The 17,938-nt window shown below is 44.6% G+C and overlaps 1 long non-coding RNA gene across 1 annotated transcript; it reads left to right on the top strand.

Annotated features, from left to right (window-relative positions):
* Window positions 1-76: 76 nt before the first annotated feature.
* LOC137210588 (uncharacterized) lies at window positions 77-14,568 on the top strand. The gene is made up of 3 exons (XR_010936624.1): window positions 77-201; window positions 10,042-10,157; window positions 10,940-14,568. It is a non-coding gene; the product is annotated as an uncharacterized lncRNA (long non-coding RNA).
* Window positions 14,569-17,938: the final 3,370 nt, after the last annotated feature.

Raw genomic sequence — 17,938 nt, 5'->3', positions numbered from 1 at the left:
ACAAGCTTCCTTTTGCCTCTGGCCAGAGGAAACACGGGGGTAGCAGGGAGAGGGCTGCAGCTGACTTGAGCTGGGTGGCTGGGGAGGAGGTAGGGCAGCTCCCAAAGGGGAAGCAGCCCGCTGTTTCTGTGCAGTGTGGCACAGGATGCATGATTTCTGGAGCCGGATAGATTTGGGTCTGCACTTGATTGGCAGTAGCTGGTAAGTAGTTTAATTCCTGTAAGCCTCAGTATACTAATCTATAAAATGGGGCTTGATACCTGCCTTATAGGGCTGTTTTGAGAATTAGGGAGAAAGTATGCAAAGAATCTGAGACAGAAAATGTTGGCTATTATGCTTTTATTTTGGGCCAGGAATAATAATTAAATCAATAGTTTTATAATTTTTTTCCAGCTCTCTCTTTCTTCTCAAAAGTTTCTGAATTTTTTGTTTGTTTTTTTGGCTGCGTTAGGTTGGCATGCAGGATCTTTGTTGTGGCACGTGAACTCTTAGCTGTGGTATGTGGGATCTAGTTCCCTGACCAGGGATTGAACCCGGTCCCCCTGTATTGGAAGCGTGGAGTATTAGCCACTGGACCACCAGGGAAGTCCCCAAAAGTTCCTGAATATTTAAAGAGAGTGGATCCCAAGGAGTATTATTAGGTTTCCTGAGTGGTATTGGTGGATGGGGATGCCAATTGCTCTACAAATAGGAGAGACAGAGGGCATGGTAGGAGTGGCTACAGGAGGGGAAGGAATCTAGGGAAGGTGCAGGGAGGAGGAGAGAGGTAGCAGCAACTCTAGGGAAAAGAACTTGGGGGAACCAGAGAGACTTCCAAGGATGAGTTAGAGGAGGTTTTGCTTTGTGACGTGGAATGTAAACCTCCCACTCCGGCTCCATTAAAGAAGCCTTTGGTAAAAGGCTTCTGTCTTACACATCAATGCTTTTAGAGTATGGTTTGTGATATCCATTGACAACAGGCTCCAGGATAAGAATGGCTGAGAGTGGCCAGTTTATTTAAGTTACTTCTGAGGATCTGTGTGTTGGGTAGGGTGACCGTGTGTTCTCTGGGTGTTGCCCAGAATGACGAACTGAGCAGACCCATGGAAATGGTCATTTGGCTTGCCGGATTGAGTTGATTTGGAGTTCAGAGCTGTTTTTCTCAGTAGCCTCTGTGAATGGGATGAAATTTGTGGCAGTATGTATGGGTGAAGGTGATGATGTTCAATTCGGGGCTCAAATCTGGTAACTCTGAAAAATTTCAAGGAAAGACCAGCATTTTGTAGGCATCTTCTTCAGTGCTACATGTAGAGTAAGGGTGCATAAAGAAGGAAGAACTCTGGGGGGCCCATTTTTGTCCTGGAGGGTAGGACATAGAAAGTCCTAGTTGTCTGCCAGTGATGATAATCAATCCACCCTGTTCTCTGGTTGTCCTGGAAGGAGGTCTGCACAGAGTGGGGAGCAGATAGAGGGAGCCCAGGCCTGGAGTCTGGGCTCTGCCACTCTTCTTGTGACTGTCACCAAGTCATTCAGCCTCTCAGGTCCCTCTGCCTTAGAGGGAGTCAACAAAGGGCCCTTGGGAAGATCTAAGAAGTCATCTTGAAAGTGCACTGTAAACTAGGAAATGCTACCTAAGTACACAGTATGATACAAATATGATAAAACTCAAGAGGGCTTCCCTGGTGGCGCAGTGGTTGAGAGTCCGCCTGCCGATGCAGGGGACTTGGGTTCGTGCCCCGGTCCGGGAAGATCCCACATGCCGCGGAGCGGCTGGGCCCGTGAGCCATGGCCGCTGAGCCTGCGCGTCCAGAGCCTGTGCTCTGCGGCGGGAGAGGCCACAACGGTGAGAGGCCCGCGTACCGCAAAAAAACAAACAAACAACAAAAAAAAACCAAAACCTCAAGGCTCGACCTCGGCTCTGATGTTTTCTAGTTAGGTGACCTGGAGCACCTCCTGTGACCTCTGAGAACCTCTGTTTCTCTGAAGGAAAGGAGAGGCAGCAGTACTGACTCTGCTGGGTTGTTTTGAAGAGTATCATTGGCCAAAGTGTTTCATAAATGATACAGTGCAATAAATGTAAAGGTTACTGCAACTGCTTTCACTACTTATGAATTTTATATTGATATCATGTAGATTAAAGAAAAAAAATGAAGCCCTTATATTAAACACTATGTAGGACACAGAGCCTTTTAATGCCCTGTAACACTCACTTCCGGTAAGAGGAAGAAGGTGAGCCTTTCTGAAATGAAACATGCTTCCAAACAGTTTTATTTGAACTTAATTTTACTATGTGGCTAGTGTGGACAGAGCTCTTCTGTGGGTAGCACATGACTCACTCCTCAAGCTTTTCCAACAGCAGTGAAAAGTTACAGCTATTTGATTTCCCCAGTAAGGAGTTATTAGCGGTAATAATTCCTGAGAATATTAGGTTAGGTGTGGCCGTGCCTGTTCTCAGGAAGGCCCAGGCTTGAGTACAGTAAATACTTCATGATAACTCACTGGCTAAACAAAACACATACAGAGACCTGGGGCTCCGAGCCCTGACTGAGGTCGCCTTGCTGAGTCAGCCCACCAGCCTCTGGCTTGGTCATCCCATCATGGGTGCTACACCCTGCACCAGTACAGCACCAGTACAGCTGCTGGACAGAGGCTCCTAAACTCAACATGTCCTGAAGCAAACAAAGCATCGCTTCCTCGACCTTCTACTCCTTCTTGATTCCCTGTCTGGCTAGCAACACCCCTATCTCCCTAGTCCCAGAGTCTCATGATTTTAGGGTTACAATAGACACCACCCTCTCACTTCCTAAGGCCAATCAGGGCTGGACTATGGCCAGCTGGGCAAATCACCTTGCCAACGTTTGCTGTTTGTCATTCCCTCTTGTAATTGCACTGCTGTCCCATTTCAGGCCCTCAGCATTCTCATGTGGACCATGGCAATTTTGTTTGCTTTTGCAAATCCTTGCTAATCTTACTTGGATCTAGTTGTCCTGCCCACCTTTAGTGTGTCCTTCCGTACACTTCTCTCCCTACTCATCGGCATTCTGAGCTTCGAAATGCACAGGTCTGGGCACCCTGCACCCTGCTCACAAGCCTGCCATGGCTCCCTACTTACTGCCTGTAGAATTTTGTTTAAATTCCTTGGCCTGGCACTGTAAGCCCTCCGCAATCTGGTCCTTTTTGATCATCCCTTGTACCTTGTTCCTTAGTTACACTCAACTACTTGCTGTTTCCTACACTTAGTTTTCCATTTTCTGCACACATCAGATCTCTGCCCATCCTCCCACGAGACCCCAAACTGGTGCCTCTATCAGGAGTAGGCCCTTAGCTGCAGGTAAATGTCTTTTTAACCTACATGCCCACAGAATATTCTGCATCTTATGTTAGCCCTTATTATATACACTGTGCCGTGAAATATAAGTATCACAGGTAGGGGGCAGCACAAATGATACTTTCTCAGAAAGGTCACCTCTGAGCTCTCTCTTTTTAAAGTATATTTCTCCTATCACTCTCTTTCATAGAATCTCATTCTTTTCCTATAGAATATTTAACAATGTTTATAATTTTGTACTTGTATGTATGCTTATTGCTTAATATTTGCCTTACCTACTGCATTGTGAACTCCCTTGTTTGCATAGGCATGAAGTATGCCAGTATGTTTATGTCTATCACCAGGGCTTAGCAAAAGTGCCTGGCTCATAGTAGATGTTAAATAAATAATAAATAAGTAAATAAACAAAATAAATGTCTTCAAGCCTACCTAGATTGTCAACTTCTTGAGGTTGTCTTTGCATTTCACCATTCCGTCTAGCTCAGTCCTTCTTCTGGTAGGTGCTCAACCAACAATAACTGAATTGGATTTTAATTTTAGGTCTTCGTTTCTTTCTGTTGAGTGAGGAAATTACTATGGCTGACTTGTTGGCCTTTGGATTTGTTCATGAAAGAAAAGGGATGGAAAAGTATGCAATTAGATAGTCTTTGATCGCATTCTAGTAGATTTCCACATGGGAGACCCCCAACATGCTTCCCAATAAAAAGCCTTTACGGGGCTTCCCTGGTGGTGCAGTGGTTGAGAGTCCGCCTGCCGATGCTGGGGACACGGGTTCATGCCCCGGTCTGGGAAGATCCCACATGCCGCGGAGCGGCTAGGCCCGTAAGCCATGACTGCTGAGCCTGCGCGTCCGGAGCCTGTGCTCCGCAACGGGAGAGGCCACAACAGTGAGAGGTCCGTGTACCGCAAAAAAAAAAAAAAAAAAAAAAAAAAAAAAAAAAGCCTTTTCATGGTAAAGCAGATCAACACTGTGGCTGTTAGCAGCAGAAATAATTACCAAATTTCTGACATGAGTCTGTTTATCCTGCTACTGTCAAGGGTAATCATGTTAGTTTAAGAAAACCCTTTTGCCTTGATTCTAAGTGTTCACATGTGAAAATGTTGTCAGGTGTGGATTCTGGCTGTGAAATTAACATGTGTAGAAATTTATGTATGTGTTCATGTTGTGGAAGACCCATAACTTTAATGAGGGCAGGACACGATTTATTTGTGAATTAATTGATCAGAGTGTTCAACCATTCATCTATTTGTTTATTGTTTTGTTCTTTTATTTTTAATTACTCATTTGTTTGCTCACTTGACAAGTCCCAGAGGGGTAATTGTGGGCTTAGCCGAGTCAGGGCTATAAGCAAAAACACAACGTGTACCAGTACCAGCCCTCAGTGAGAGCTCGGTGAGAGCTCAGGGTGCATAAAGTGATCACAAAAGCCTTCATGGAGAAGTCAATATGAAGAAAAAGGATTCTTCCCTTTGATCAATAAAGGGAAAATGGGATCTCCATTCACTAATTTTACATTGCTCTTCCTTGTTGGGTTCATTTGGTCATTGACCATATTGTGTGTGTACATGTGTGTGTGTGTATAAGCTGTGTATGTGAATATGTATACATTTTGTATGTGTGTGTATGTATACAGTGAACTAGTCATGCCTAAATTCTGGCTGTGGAAGAGATGAAGGAAATTAACATTTCTAGCTTTCAAAATCCATTATTTAGCAAGTGATTATTTTTTCCTTGTAAACTGTAGAACTCATCATTCACATACTCTACTGAGAGGAAAGCCAGGATGCAGTCAGATGAGAGCACTGCTGGATGGCTTGGGTAGGAGGCCCAGCATGGGTCACTCAATCTTCTCTCTCTAAAGAGTTTCTAGGGCATTGAGTTATATTATATAAAATCTACTGGCTGAAATTATTACCTTTATCGTCTCCCTTTCATCTTTTTCTTTTAACTTTCAAAGTTTTATTTACTAGACCCATGTAATTAATATATCAAGAAGCAATCAAAATATAACTAGCAGTGGGCATAATTCTCCATGCATACGATCCCAGCAGATGAACAAGAATCTACCAATACCCATGTGGGGAAAGAGTTCGCACCTCCTAACGTCTCTAAACTTGCAAGCAGGGTCCTCCAAAGGGTCTCCTGGAAGCTTTGGCCCAGATCACAAAGGTAGTAACCAGATCCCTAATGTGATTCCAGGCATGTCTGAAATATTTCAGGCCCATCAGATAGTGCATAAGATGAAGAAGTAAACACCCATGTGCCCATCATCAGCATATGAATAAAATGTTATAACTATTATGGAAGTCCTCTGTTACCCCCTCTTTAATTGCATTTCACCCCCTCCCTACCCCACCCCTTTTGGCTTTGTGGTGATCACTTTCAGCCTGCCATCATTTTCTAAAGCCCATAGGGTATAATTTGGTTTGTATGAACTTTTAGATTCAGTTACTCAACAAGAAGAGTTTCCAGTTCCTTTGCATTTTCTGCCTTGGATTATCACCATTTTTTTTTTATTAGTTGATCTGACCCTTGGAAGATAATTTAAACTTGGCTGAAGTGTTTAAGTAGGTGGTTTCAGTTAGAGTATGTTGTCCCACAGAGACCACGGTCAAGCTCCTCATTAATTCAGTTCACGTATTGTGAATAGCAATATGTGTGGGAGGCACCAGGATGACGTAAAAATGGAAAACTGGGTTATTAATCCTGGAGGGAGGTTAATGAAGAGAAATTTGGGGAGCATAATGGTCATCCAGCTATTTTAGGGGCTCTCATTCTCCTTCATACTCCTGACTCCTGATTGGTCATCAAGCGTTTTCAATTCCTCTTCTTAAATATCTCTCAAGAGGGAGACGCAGGTCTCCCTCTTCATCGCATACACAGGGCCTCTGTGTATTCAGGCCCTCAGCACTCTGGCCTGCTCTGTTGTAATAAGTCCTTAACTCACTTCATGCTGCTGCTCACTCCCCTCTAATTCTATTCCTTTTACTGAATCCAGAGAAATCTTTCTAAAACAAAAATCAGAGTAGGTTACCTCATTTTTCTTAACACCTTTCAATGGCTCCCCATGGCCTTCAGGGTAATACCTGGTATTCATAGTTAGGGTCCCTGCCCACCTCTGTGCATCCTCTCTCTGTCTTCTCCACTTCCCACTCTTGCTTTAATCAGGTTGAGCTCCGTTTGGTTTTTTCCTCTCGTGTAGATGTGCCTGTGCCCGCTGTGAACTCCTACTTGTCCTTCAAGGTTTAGATCTAGTGTCACTTCTTCTGCGAAACTTTCCTTGATTGCCCCTTTCTGAGTTCTCATAACACCCACAGACTCTTCCATCTTTGCACTTAATAAATTTTCTTGTAGGGTTTTATTTGTCTGTCTCCCTCTCTGGACTGCAGGTTCCTTAAAAGGTAGGATTGTTGTTTATTTCTCAACCATAGCACCCCTCACCTTGCCTAGCTTGATCCATGTTTGTGAAATGGATGAATGCATGCATGCCTGAAGCTAGAGGAGGATAACTGAGTCATTCCCCCACTTGAATGTAAGCTCCAAGAAGGATGGGTTTCTGACTGTTTTGTTCTCTGCTGTAGCCTCTGCACCGAGCACCATGCATGGCACATAATTGGCATTCAACGAACAGTTGATGAGAGAATGAACTAAGACTTCTTCTGTGTGACTCCATAGGGTAGATGTCTGACAGTGGGTAGAAATTCCAGGGATATTATCTGGGGGATCTGTTCTAGCCCTGCAATTTACCAGCAGGAGGCTCAGTCTTGTGCAGCCCTTGAGTCAATGTAAATCAGGCCTAGCAGCATGATTTTCACTCCCTTCCCACTGGATAGTTTTCAAAACACAGTCTGTGGACCACATGGGAAGCACCTGCACCAGAGTCGCTGAGGTGCATATTAATATTTCAGGTCTCTGGGTCCTGCAGTAGACTAGCTGAATCAGAATTTCTGGGGTGGCTCCAGCAATCTGTTTTCCACTTGTTTCCTGTGGAGACTAGGAAAGTTCAACAATGGCATTGACTACACTGGAAGGGTAATAAATACCTCATCAGTGCAGGAGATCTAAAAGAGGTTGAGCAAACTAGTTAGGGTAACACTAGGCTGACTCTCCCACTCACCCCCTAAATAGTACATGAACAGCACAGTGTAGGCACTCAGTAAAATTTGCTGAAAAGAATGAATGGGTCCAAAACTTGTTCATACAAAATCACATAAACACATGTTAAGTGATGCTAGGTGTTTGTTCTTTATCTGTATACTTCGGAAAGACTGAACAATTTATATGAGCCAACAATCAGACCTGGTTTGTTTTTGGACTTGAATTTCCCTTTATATTCACAAATAACACTACAGGTAGGAAGTCATTAAATTTCTCCTATAACATTTTTATAAAAGTGACTTTTCTGAGCATTACAAAATCCCAATAAAGTTGAATCCCTTAAAGTTCACTTGAAGTTGACCTGGAAAAAAAGAAAATGGGCCTTGAAATTGAGGAATCACAGTTGTAATGACCTTAATGGATTTACAAACCACTCACTCAGGAAGGAGGATGTGAAGATATATAAACATGGCACGCACAACATAAACATTTTATTTCATTTGGCAGGAGATATCTTTAGGGAGGGTGATGGGGGGGCTTGTTTCCCCTTCTTTTTGGCGTGTTTCATCTTTAATATTTACAAAGCATTGGCATCTTCAAGGATACCTAGACACTTTTCTGCCTGGGATCTTCCTTTCCAATCGTTAGAAATACCAGCAGCAGAAAGAATCAAGAAATCTTTGTTAGGCTGGGAATGCCTTTTCAAAATAAACTGGGAAACTTCCTGACTCTTACTTTTGGAATTTTCAGCAGGTGACCGTGGAGCCCTCCAAGGATGTACTTTTTGATCCAGTGAGCACGGAATCATATTTACCCTTCTGGCTTTAACACATTTTAATATCTGTGTTTTCTATTTATTTGGATATTTGAAGGAGATGATTAAAATACTGTCACCTTGCTAAGTATCATTTGATCTTCGAGGATATAGCCTGATATTGCTGAATATTACCTCCTTGTACCTCATCTCTTTCACTTAATGGGGGGGCACACTCTAGAGGGGGTTGAATGGCTCCCCCCTCCCCCCCAAATATATACCTACTCAGAACGTTTTTTTAAAAAATATTAATTAGTTAATTTTTGGCTGTGTTGGGTCTTTGTTGCTGCGTGCGGGCTTTCTCTAGTTGCGGTGAGCGGGCTCCTCATTGAGGTGACTTCTCTTGTTGAGGAGCACGGGCTCTAGGTACGTGGGTTTCAGTAATTGTGGCACGTAGGCTCAGTAGTTGTGGCTCCTGGGCTCTAGAGCGCAGGTTCAGTAGTTGTGGCGCATGGGCTTAGTTGCTCCGCGGCATGTGAGATCTTCCCCGGGCCAGGGCTCGAACCCGTGTCCCCGCACTGGGAGGCGGATTCTTAACCACTGCCCCTCCAGGGAAGTCCCTACTCGGAACCTTTATAGGTGATCTTATTTGGAGAAAAGGGTCTTTGCAGTTGTAATTAAGGATCTCAATATTAGATAATCCTGGATTATCTGGGTAGGCCTAAGTCCAGTGACGAGTGTCTCTAGAAGAAATGGAGAAGATAGACACAGGAGGAGATGATGTGAAGACAGAAGCAGAGATTAGAGTGATGTATCCACTAGCCAAGGAGAATCAAGCATTTCTGGCAGCCACTGGAAGCTAGGAGAGAGGGACTGTTTGTCCCTCAGAGCCTCCAGACATGCTAACACCTTGATTTCAGACTTCTGGCCTCCAAAACTATGAAAGAATACATTTCTGTTGTTTTAAGCCACCCAGTTTATAGTAATTTATTGGGGTTGCCCTAGGAAACTACTACTCTATGCTTTGGACCCAATCTCTCCACCTTTCTGCCACCCTACTCTGCCATAAGGCTAGACTTATCCTAAGTTTGAGGCCTCCTGCTTTGGTGAGGGATCTTACTCCACAGTCTGTGCTGGGCAACCAGACTTTGAGAACAACCATGGTTGTCTTGGGGCAGAAAATGTTGAAAAATAGCTAACATTCCTTAGTCACTTATTATTTGTCAGGTGTTGTTCTGAGAGTTTTACCTGCATTGTCTTATTCAGTCTTCACAGTAGATCTCTGCAGTTGGTTCCATTGTTTTCTTCCATTTTCAGAGGCTCAGAGGATTTACCTATTACATGTTTAGGCAATTATAGAGTTGAGAGCAGAGCTGAGCTCTGAACCTTGGTCAACCTCACTCCGAAGTCTTTTCTCCAAATCATTTGGAATTTCAAGGAAAACAGAGAGCCCCTGGAGGGCCAGGGCCTGAGCAGAGCTTTGGCATTCACAAGGGCGCCCCTGGACATCTGTGTGACTTCTTAGGTTCTAGAAATCTCTGTACTGTGCTTGAGAAGGGGATGACGGACTAACTCAGAAAAGGACTCCCAGGTTGAGTGACTCAAATCTGATTTTTATTTAAATCCCCAAACGTTATGAATAAATCATTATTAGCACTATTATAAGTTACTTCAAGTCATGGGATATTGAGGTTGAGGGTTGCTTTGCTGGCAAGATGGTCCAGCCTTTTATGTTTAATGTTTCACATGATAGTGTGGCTGCAATATCACTCCCTCCTCTTCCCTCCACGTCCCCTTAACGCTTTCTTCCAAAATCCACTGAACTCATATACGCTTTGCCTGAACTTTTAAATAAGTAGAAATGGCCTCTTCCTTGACTAGGTGGACAGCAGCCCAGGTAGAGATGGCACTTACCAAAGGAGCCAGGAGACCTGCGTGACAGTGAAGACAACACAAGCCCCTCCAAGAACCCTCAGAACCCTTCAGACCTCAGCAGAGTAAGTAGTGGGGAGTCACACTGATTATATGAAGATGGGGAACCCCTATGGATACTTTGTTTACCTCTGTTGCCTTACTGTCCTTTGCACATGATAAATGCTTAGTGGGAATTTGTTGAATAACTGAGAACAATAAAAAGAATGTCTATGTGTCTCAGACTCTAATCACGTACGAATTCATAGAAGGGGAGGTCCATGAGTTAGGGGAAAGTGGAGAAGGCCTGGTTCAGAAAGTGTCACTTCTGACACCTTGGAGAGCTGACCCAACAGTGGGTTCGGCTGTTGTCACTGGGTTGATAGGAGCAGTGGACAGTGTGGGTGCAGCCAGCCAGCTCCACACCTCATTAGAATCAATATTTGCTACTTTGGGCGCCTCTGGAGGATACTTGGGTATTATTGGGGGGTGGTCAGAAAAGGATCATGATGTGGTCATCCCAGAGGACAGAGGATCAATGAGTTCATTTTGGAGGGGAGCAGGTGACTCCCAGATCCATGTGCAGGTGGTCTGGGCCTGACCAAAGAGGAGGGGGCTTGCTGAGAGCCTGTGTGTTCAGAGAGGATGGGATTCAGCCACAGAATCGTCAACTTGCCCGTTGCCTAGGAAAGGGCACCTTGGACGCCTCTCAGTTGGAAGATATTATCTCCAGATGGAGTCCTATGCCTGCTGGCAAAGTCAACAGTATTATTTGGTAATATTTTGATGTGCTATTTATGTGGAAAGGGGGTTTATTGACATATCTTTCACATCATGCACAAACAGCTCTAACTTTTTCTTTTGAAAGGGACGATAGTGATGAAGATGGAGAATCTTGGAAAGGAACTGAGGGGCAAAGAATGGGCTGGGCATGGCATTGTGCCCAACACCATGTGTCCTGGTCTGAGCATCCAGGCCAAAGCTTGATTTGCATTCATGCTGCGTCCCTGGTTGGTGAAGCTGGACTTGCTTATCGTCCTGATGAGACTGGCAAAAGCTCCAGACGAGGGGTGACAATGAACGGGAAAACACTGCAGAGGGCAGGGATGGGAGGGGAAGGCTCGGGGGAATTACCCAGGGGTTTCATGTCATGCATTTGTCTGTTCATCATCTCCATTTGGGCAACAACAACTTAAGGGGAGCAAGCAGAGAGGTTCACATTATTTTAGTGACCCCTGAAAAAACTCCCACATCTCTGCTGGGAAATATGTGCTTCCCCTCCATGCAGCATTTGTTTTAAATATTTAGCTTCCCCACACAGTGGCAAGCTCATTTACCCATTTCCTCTCTCTTTCTCCTTCTCTCCTCTCTCTCTCTCTCTCCCTTTCTCTGTGTCTCTCCCTAATGAAATCACTTTAGTCAGCACAAATTTGAAGGCAGAACCAAACCCAGTAATAGCATATCTCAGGCTGCTATCAATTTTCCGCCAGAAGAACATTTCAGGACACAGAGTCCTTTGTCTATTTCCAGAAGCTCAATTCAATGACATTACATGAATGACTACAACCCTATAGCATGTTCTGCACCGTTTCAAATTGTAACCTAAAAAAAGGGAATAACTTGGATTGCGGCCAGAGTGTAATGATTTCAGTTCTTAAGAAAATCCAGCAACCATTACACCACATTCAATATTTTCTTGCTGTGGAAATTTAAGAATTGACTCTAATCAAATAGCAAGCCCACCACCCCCATCCTCCATTTTCTTATGGTTCCTGTTACTAACAGGCCTCCCACGTCTGTTTTGGCTTAAAAAAATAAATAAGTTTACAATATGTTTTAAAAATTGGGCTGAATCAGACAATTGTATATTTTAGAAAATGAAGGCAAAACGCAAAACAGGCTAATCATGATTCCAAATTCAATCTTCAGGGCCCTAATTGATCCCATCCCAAAGGTAACATTCTATCTTAATTGGCATGCCGAGATGGTTACAATTATGTAAAATAAAACTGGGCCTGTTGGAAACTCCATGTTTTCTCGTTGAACAGGAGATGGCCAGCTTTTATAATAGTTGATTGCAAAAGGATGCGACCACTTTGCTCATATTTCCTATTTTGGTTTGGCCCTTGTACATGTGCAATGAGGTCCCCCACCCTTCCAGTGAAGTATGGACATCAAGGGGGATTTGATGTCATTATATTTTCCTTGGGGCTGAAGGAGGCCTGATAGAAAGGGTCAGCATTTTCAATGTCCATTTTGGAAGTCAGTTAAAAAGAGAGAATGGAAGAGAGAGAGGGGATGAAATCGAACATTTCCCCATTTGTTGGCAGAGGGATATGTCTGCGCGATGGTGACCACACGCGCAAGCTCGTGCTCAGCCTTGATAGGAAACAGATGGCAGCGAGCGAGCACTGAGCACGCGGAGATTATAGAATGCCGGGCCCACGGGATGGACCCACAGCCCTTCTGTCTCTCTGCCGAGGGCACCCCGACTGGGAGGGCAGGACTCCCTGGGGGCCATACTGGAGGCTGAGGAAGACAGGAGACCTGTTTATGCAATCAGGAAAGGCAGAGGCTGCCTTCGATGGGGTGGAACACCTGTGCCTCTTGGCAGCTTGCCTCCCCGGATGGGTGAACCAAGGGAGCCCGGTGCGTGGTGGTTACTATTAATCACCCTCCTCCTGCCCAGCAGTGCCAGCCACAGGGGCATCTTCTTCTCACGCATGGCAGCGGTGCTTACTCTCTACCTCCCGACAAGACAATGTCATTCTGTCAACATCCACACTGGTCCTGATTTAGTTTAGAGCGTCAGGTCTCTCCTGCACGGTGGCAGTGGCTTTTCTGACTGGCCTCTCTGCCTCCAATCCCGCTGCCTCCAATTCACAAACCTGCCTATGTGGCAGGTCTAAACCCTGCCAGGGCTCCCCAAGAACCTCAGAAAGGAGAACAACTGCTGTTACTTATTTGTGTAATTATTTGTTTCATGCCTCTTTGGCTGCCAGTTTACTCCTGGATCCTTGGCATCTAGCACAGTGCCAGGCCGTGTGTGTGGAGCCTTGGGGTATTTTTGTTGATTGAATAAAAATGCTCTTCCTTGGGCTTCCCTGGTGGCGCAGTGGTTGAGAGTCCGCCTGCCGATGCAGGGGACACAGGTTCATGCCCCGGTCCGGGAAGATCCCGCATGTCGTGGAGCGGCTGGGCCCGTGAGCCATGGCCACTGAGCCTGCGTGTCCGGAGCCTGTGCTCCGCAACGGGAGAGGCCACAACAGTGAGAGGCCCGCACAGCGTAAAAAAAAAAAAAAAAAAAAAAAAAAAAAAATGCTCTTCCTTGAGCACTGAGGCCAACTCCCCAACCTAGAGAGCGTTATATACAAGTGTGCTCATATATTCTTCTCTTAGCAAAATATCAGTGCTTTAGTCAACATTTATCACCTACTCTAGACCCATAGAGACAAAGAACACAGTGAAAGAAGTACTCTTCAGGCTGACAGTATAGTCTGGACACACTTAGCTCCTCTGGAAGGGCCTCGGACAGGAGCAGTCCGATAAGCAAAGAATATTATATTTTGCTGTTATTTTTTGAAGACCCTCAAGACCTCAGGGTTGCATGGGTATTAAATCACCTTGCTCAACAGATTAATTTTGCAGAAGAGGAAAAAGAACCCTGAAGAGGTTATGTGACTTCCTAGGCGATCAGTTGTCAGTTACAGGTAGGGCTGTGATGAGCACCGGGGCTCCTAGCCTGAGGCTCTTGTACCTGTTGGGCTGGAGTCCCAGGTTATTTGGGAAATCAGCGAAATCCCTCCACGGCACCTCCTTTAATTCCATTTCACGTTTACACGCCTCCCCCCATCCATTTCCCATTTATATGTTATTTGTGCTCAAGGCCGCCACGGAGAACCCTGTTCCTGAGAAGCAGCCTGGGACAAAGGAAGAAGAGTCAAGCCTGGAGCCAGAACGACCTGGGCTTGAGTCTAGGCTCTGCTATTTCCTTGCTTTGTGAACTTGAGCAATTTACTTAGTTCCCTGGGCCTCAGTTTCCTCATGATAGCAACCTCACAGAGTTGTTGTGAAGATTGAGTGAGAAAACATATGAAAAGCCTCTGCCATGTTATAGGAGCTTAATAGATATTTAATATATTTTCCTTCCTACTCTTCTTGTACGCTACTGAAACTCACCCGTCCTGAGCTTCTGTACCATACTCCCCTCCAGGTTATTCATACCATTGCATGTCTGCCCTTCCTTCCTCCCTCTTTGTATCTATCCCAAGGTGACATGTGCATTTTTTAAAAAATTTATTGGAGTACAGTTGATTTACAATGTTGTGTTAGTTTCAGGTGTATAGCAAAGTGATTCAGTCATACATATACATATATTCATTCTTTTTCAGATTTTTTTCCCATATAGGTTATTATAGAATATTGAGTAGAGTTCCCTGTGCTATGTAGGTCCTTGTTGATTATCTATTTTATATATAGTAATATGTGTATGTTAATCCCAAGCTCCTAATTTATCCCTCTTGCCCGCGTTTCCCCTTTGGTAACCATAAGTTTGTTTTCGAAATCTGTGGTTCTTTTTGTTAATAAATTCATTTATATCGTTTTTAAGAATTAGATTCCATGACATGTGCATTTAGTTAGACTAAATCTGGAATAATTTATAATAATTTTGACTACTACGTATTATCTAGCATAAAGTATATTTTATAGTTTATTATATATTATGTTTCTATTATATAAAAAATAAAAATACTCTTTGTCAGAGATGAATAAAATACTGGGGTCAGTAGATGAAATAGAAAGGATGCAGCCTTTGGAACCAGAGACGGTTTTGAATCTCCATGTCCCATATTACTAATAACATGTCCTCGGGAAAGTGACTGTAACCTGTGGAAGGCTTAGTTGTCTCTCCTGTAAAATGGAGTTGATAATTTCCACCTCTCAGGCCTGACCTGTGGATGGAATGGAATGATGGCCCCTGCCTGGTACAGGGGAAGTGCTCAGGAAAATGGCTAGTCTCTTCCTAGCACCTGGTACAGACTGGAGCCATCAGATGTAATTTCAACAATTATCTGTTGAATTACATTGCATTTCTGAACCCTAAAGGATTGATTTTAAGGTGGGGTGTCCTGGAGGAGAAGAGGATTTCACCAACAAACATGCCCTGAATTCCATTATGTGCTAAGAAGTGGAGGTTCTAGATGTGTTCAGTGGATCCCTGTGATCCTTTAGGGGGTTCACAGCCCAGGTATCAGCAGAACATACACATTTCATAGTAAAACACAAGACAACCTGATCTAGGCTAAAAGCCACAAGGGTGCTTCCAACTGAAAGTTTCTTGAGATTGAGAAGAAGGAATTTTTCTTTTGAATGGGGCTGGAGGACCATTATTTCCAGGAGGCACTAGGGTATGAGGTGGACCTTGAAGGAAAGGTAACCAGTCAGAATTCAGAGAAGAACCACTTTGGTGGGAAAGCAGAAAGGATGGGCTCACTCATGGATCCTGAAACAGGTCTTACAGTTTATCTGGAGGCAGAGTAGTTAGTTGGGTCTGAAGTTGGTGGAGTACCGCTGACTGGAAATGCCCATAAGTGACATTCACTGGTTCAGTTACTCCTAATCCTAAATGTCTTAGATGTCACTTTTCTAATTCTACCGTGTTGGTCATAGGACTACAGGAAGAGGGTGTTGCTGAGTGACATCAAAATAGAAAAGCCATACGTGGGTAGACACACCAGTCCCAACACTTGCTTCATTCTCAATCATTCCTTCATTCAAAGTTTAAGCTTATTATATGCTAGGCATTGTCTTTGGCCACACCTGAGGTAATATATCTGTGTTCTCTCTCCCTCCACCCATTCGGACCATGTTGCTCTAGAATTGTCAAGAGTGGCATCTTTGTGGTGGCTCCATACACTGGTTCCAGAGACACAGATTTCCCCTCTGACTTCCAACCCATGCGTCTGTATTCAGCATTATGCACACCACAGTGATATGCCTGATATGGTCATTCTCTCAAGTTCACGGTCTAGTGTGTAAGTCAGTGAGTACAGCGAAAATCACAGTAGGGGTTGATCAAAGCTATGATAGACATAAACATGAGGTGACGTGAGGAAACAGAAAAGGGGGATTGGAACCTGATTATGGTGTCAGGAAGACTTCTTGGAGGAAGTGATCCATGAGATGGGGCCTGGAGGATAAGTGTGAGAGAGTAGTTCCGGTGAACTGAAAACCCACCGTGAACTGAGCACCGTGGTAGGCGTTACGGTTACAGCAGTGGTGAGCAGAACAAAGTTCTTTCTCTCAAGGAGCTTTCGTTCTAGTAGGGAGATAGCGACAGGCAGAGGGAACAGCATGTACAAAGAACCAGAGGTGTGTTTACAGAACAACATATAACTCAGTATGGCTAGAACCTGAGTCAAAGGTGGGGGATTAAGAAGAGGGTGGCTTGGGAAAGACAGGACTGAGAGGTAAACATTGTGTGTGTGTGTGTGTGTGTGTGTGTGTGTGTGTGTGTGTGTGTGGTCTTGAATGACCTTGTGTGTCAGGCTAAGGAGGGTAAACTTTGCCCTGAGGACAGCAGGGAGCCATTGAAGAGTTTTCAGCAAGAGTGACATGATCACATTTTCCTTTTAGAACAATAACTCTGGCCACAGAAGTGAAAAAATCACTGGCTACAGGAACAGAAATGAATTGGAGGGAAGAAAACCGTGTGACTGGAAAAATGATTTAACCTCTCTGAGCCTCAGCTTCTTTATCTGTAAACTGGGAGCACTGTCCACCTAATAGGATTACTGTGACATTAAATAAAGCAAAATAGATCAAATGGCTCTGGTGTTACCAGGTCCTGTGTACTCCTCATATTTCAAGATGAGAAGTTTTTTTTTTTTTTTTTTTTTTTTTTTGGTACGCGGGCCTCTCACTGTTGCGGCCTCTCCCGTTGCGGAGCACAGGCTCCGGACGTGCAGGCTCAGCGGCCATGGCTCACGGGCCCAGCCGCTTCGCGGCATGTGGGATCTTCCCGGACCGGGGCACGAACCCGTGTCCCCTGCATCGGCAGGCGGACTCTCAACCACTGCGCCACCAGGGAAGCCCCAAGATGAGAAGTTTTTAAGAAGCCCAAGAGCCCATTGGATTTCAGGGAGCAACTCTGGGAGAAGAACTGGGGTGACACTGGCCTGGGCCAGGTAGCAGACTGAGGTCAGGGGCAGAGACATTCAGCCCTTGATTCAGAATAGAGCTAATAATGGTTGCTGTACGTCTAAGGATTATTGCTGGAGGAGAAGTGTGGTGTGTGGTGGAGCGGGAGAAAAATTGCTATTTTGAGACAAAGAGTAGAATCCCTGTCAAGAGAGAGAGAAGCCTTTGTCCCGGACACACTTTCATGGGTGTGTTTGATCACAGAGCCTCTGTGGTGTAGCCGGGAGGAGCCACGGGGAAGAGATGAGGAGAGAGCTAAATGGACATGAAATAAATTGGTATGTGCTAGGTTGGGAGTAGACAGAGAAGAAAAATATAAGAGGAATCGAAGGAGAGCGGGGGAGATAACCATGGCAGGAGGCCAGGGATTCTGAGGAGAAGTGAGAAGTTCCCAGTTGTGGGTATGGCCGAGAGATTTTAAGAACAGGAACGTCTAATTGCTTAACAGTGATTCTTACCCTATCTGTGTGTTGTTCTGTTTTGTGACCACCCATCACTGTTCTTCTATATTTTCAGTAAACTGTTCAGGAGTGGTGTTTGGGGTAAACCATGGAAAGAGGTGAAACTGTATATTTGAGTCAGCATGGAACGGAGAGAAGAGTACAGACACTGGAGGAGTAGCAAGAATGCTTTCTAGATTTAGTAGGAGCAGAAAATCTGAGTAGCA

The sequence above is a fragment of the Pseudorca crassidens genome, chromosome 2 (assembly GCF_039906515.1).
Source record: "Pseudorca crassidens isolate mPseCra1 chromosome 2, mPseCra1.hap1, whole genome shotgun sequence".
In the NCBI taxonomy this organism is placed as follows: Eukaryota; Metazoa; Chordata; class Mammalia; order Artiodactyla; family Delphinidae; genus Pseudorca; species Pseudorca crassidens.
This window is presented reverse-complemented; position numbering and strand designations above follow the sequence as displayed.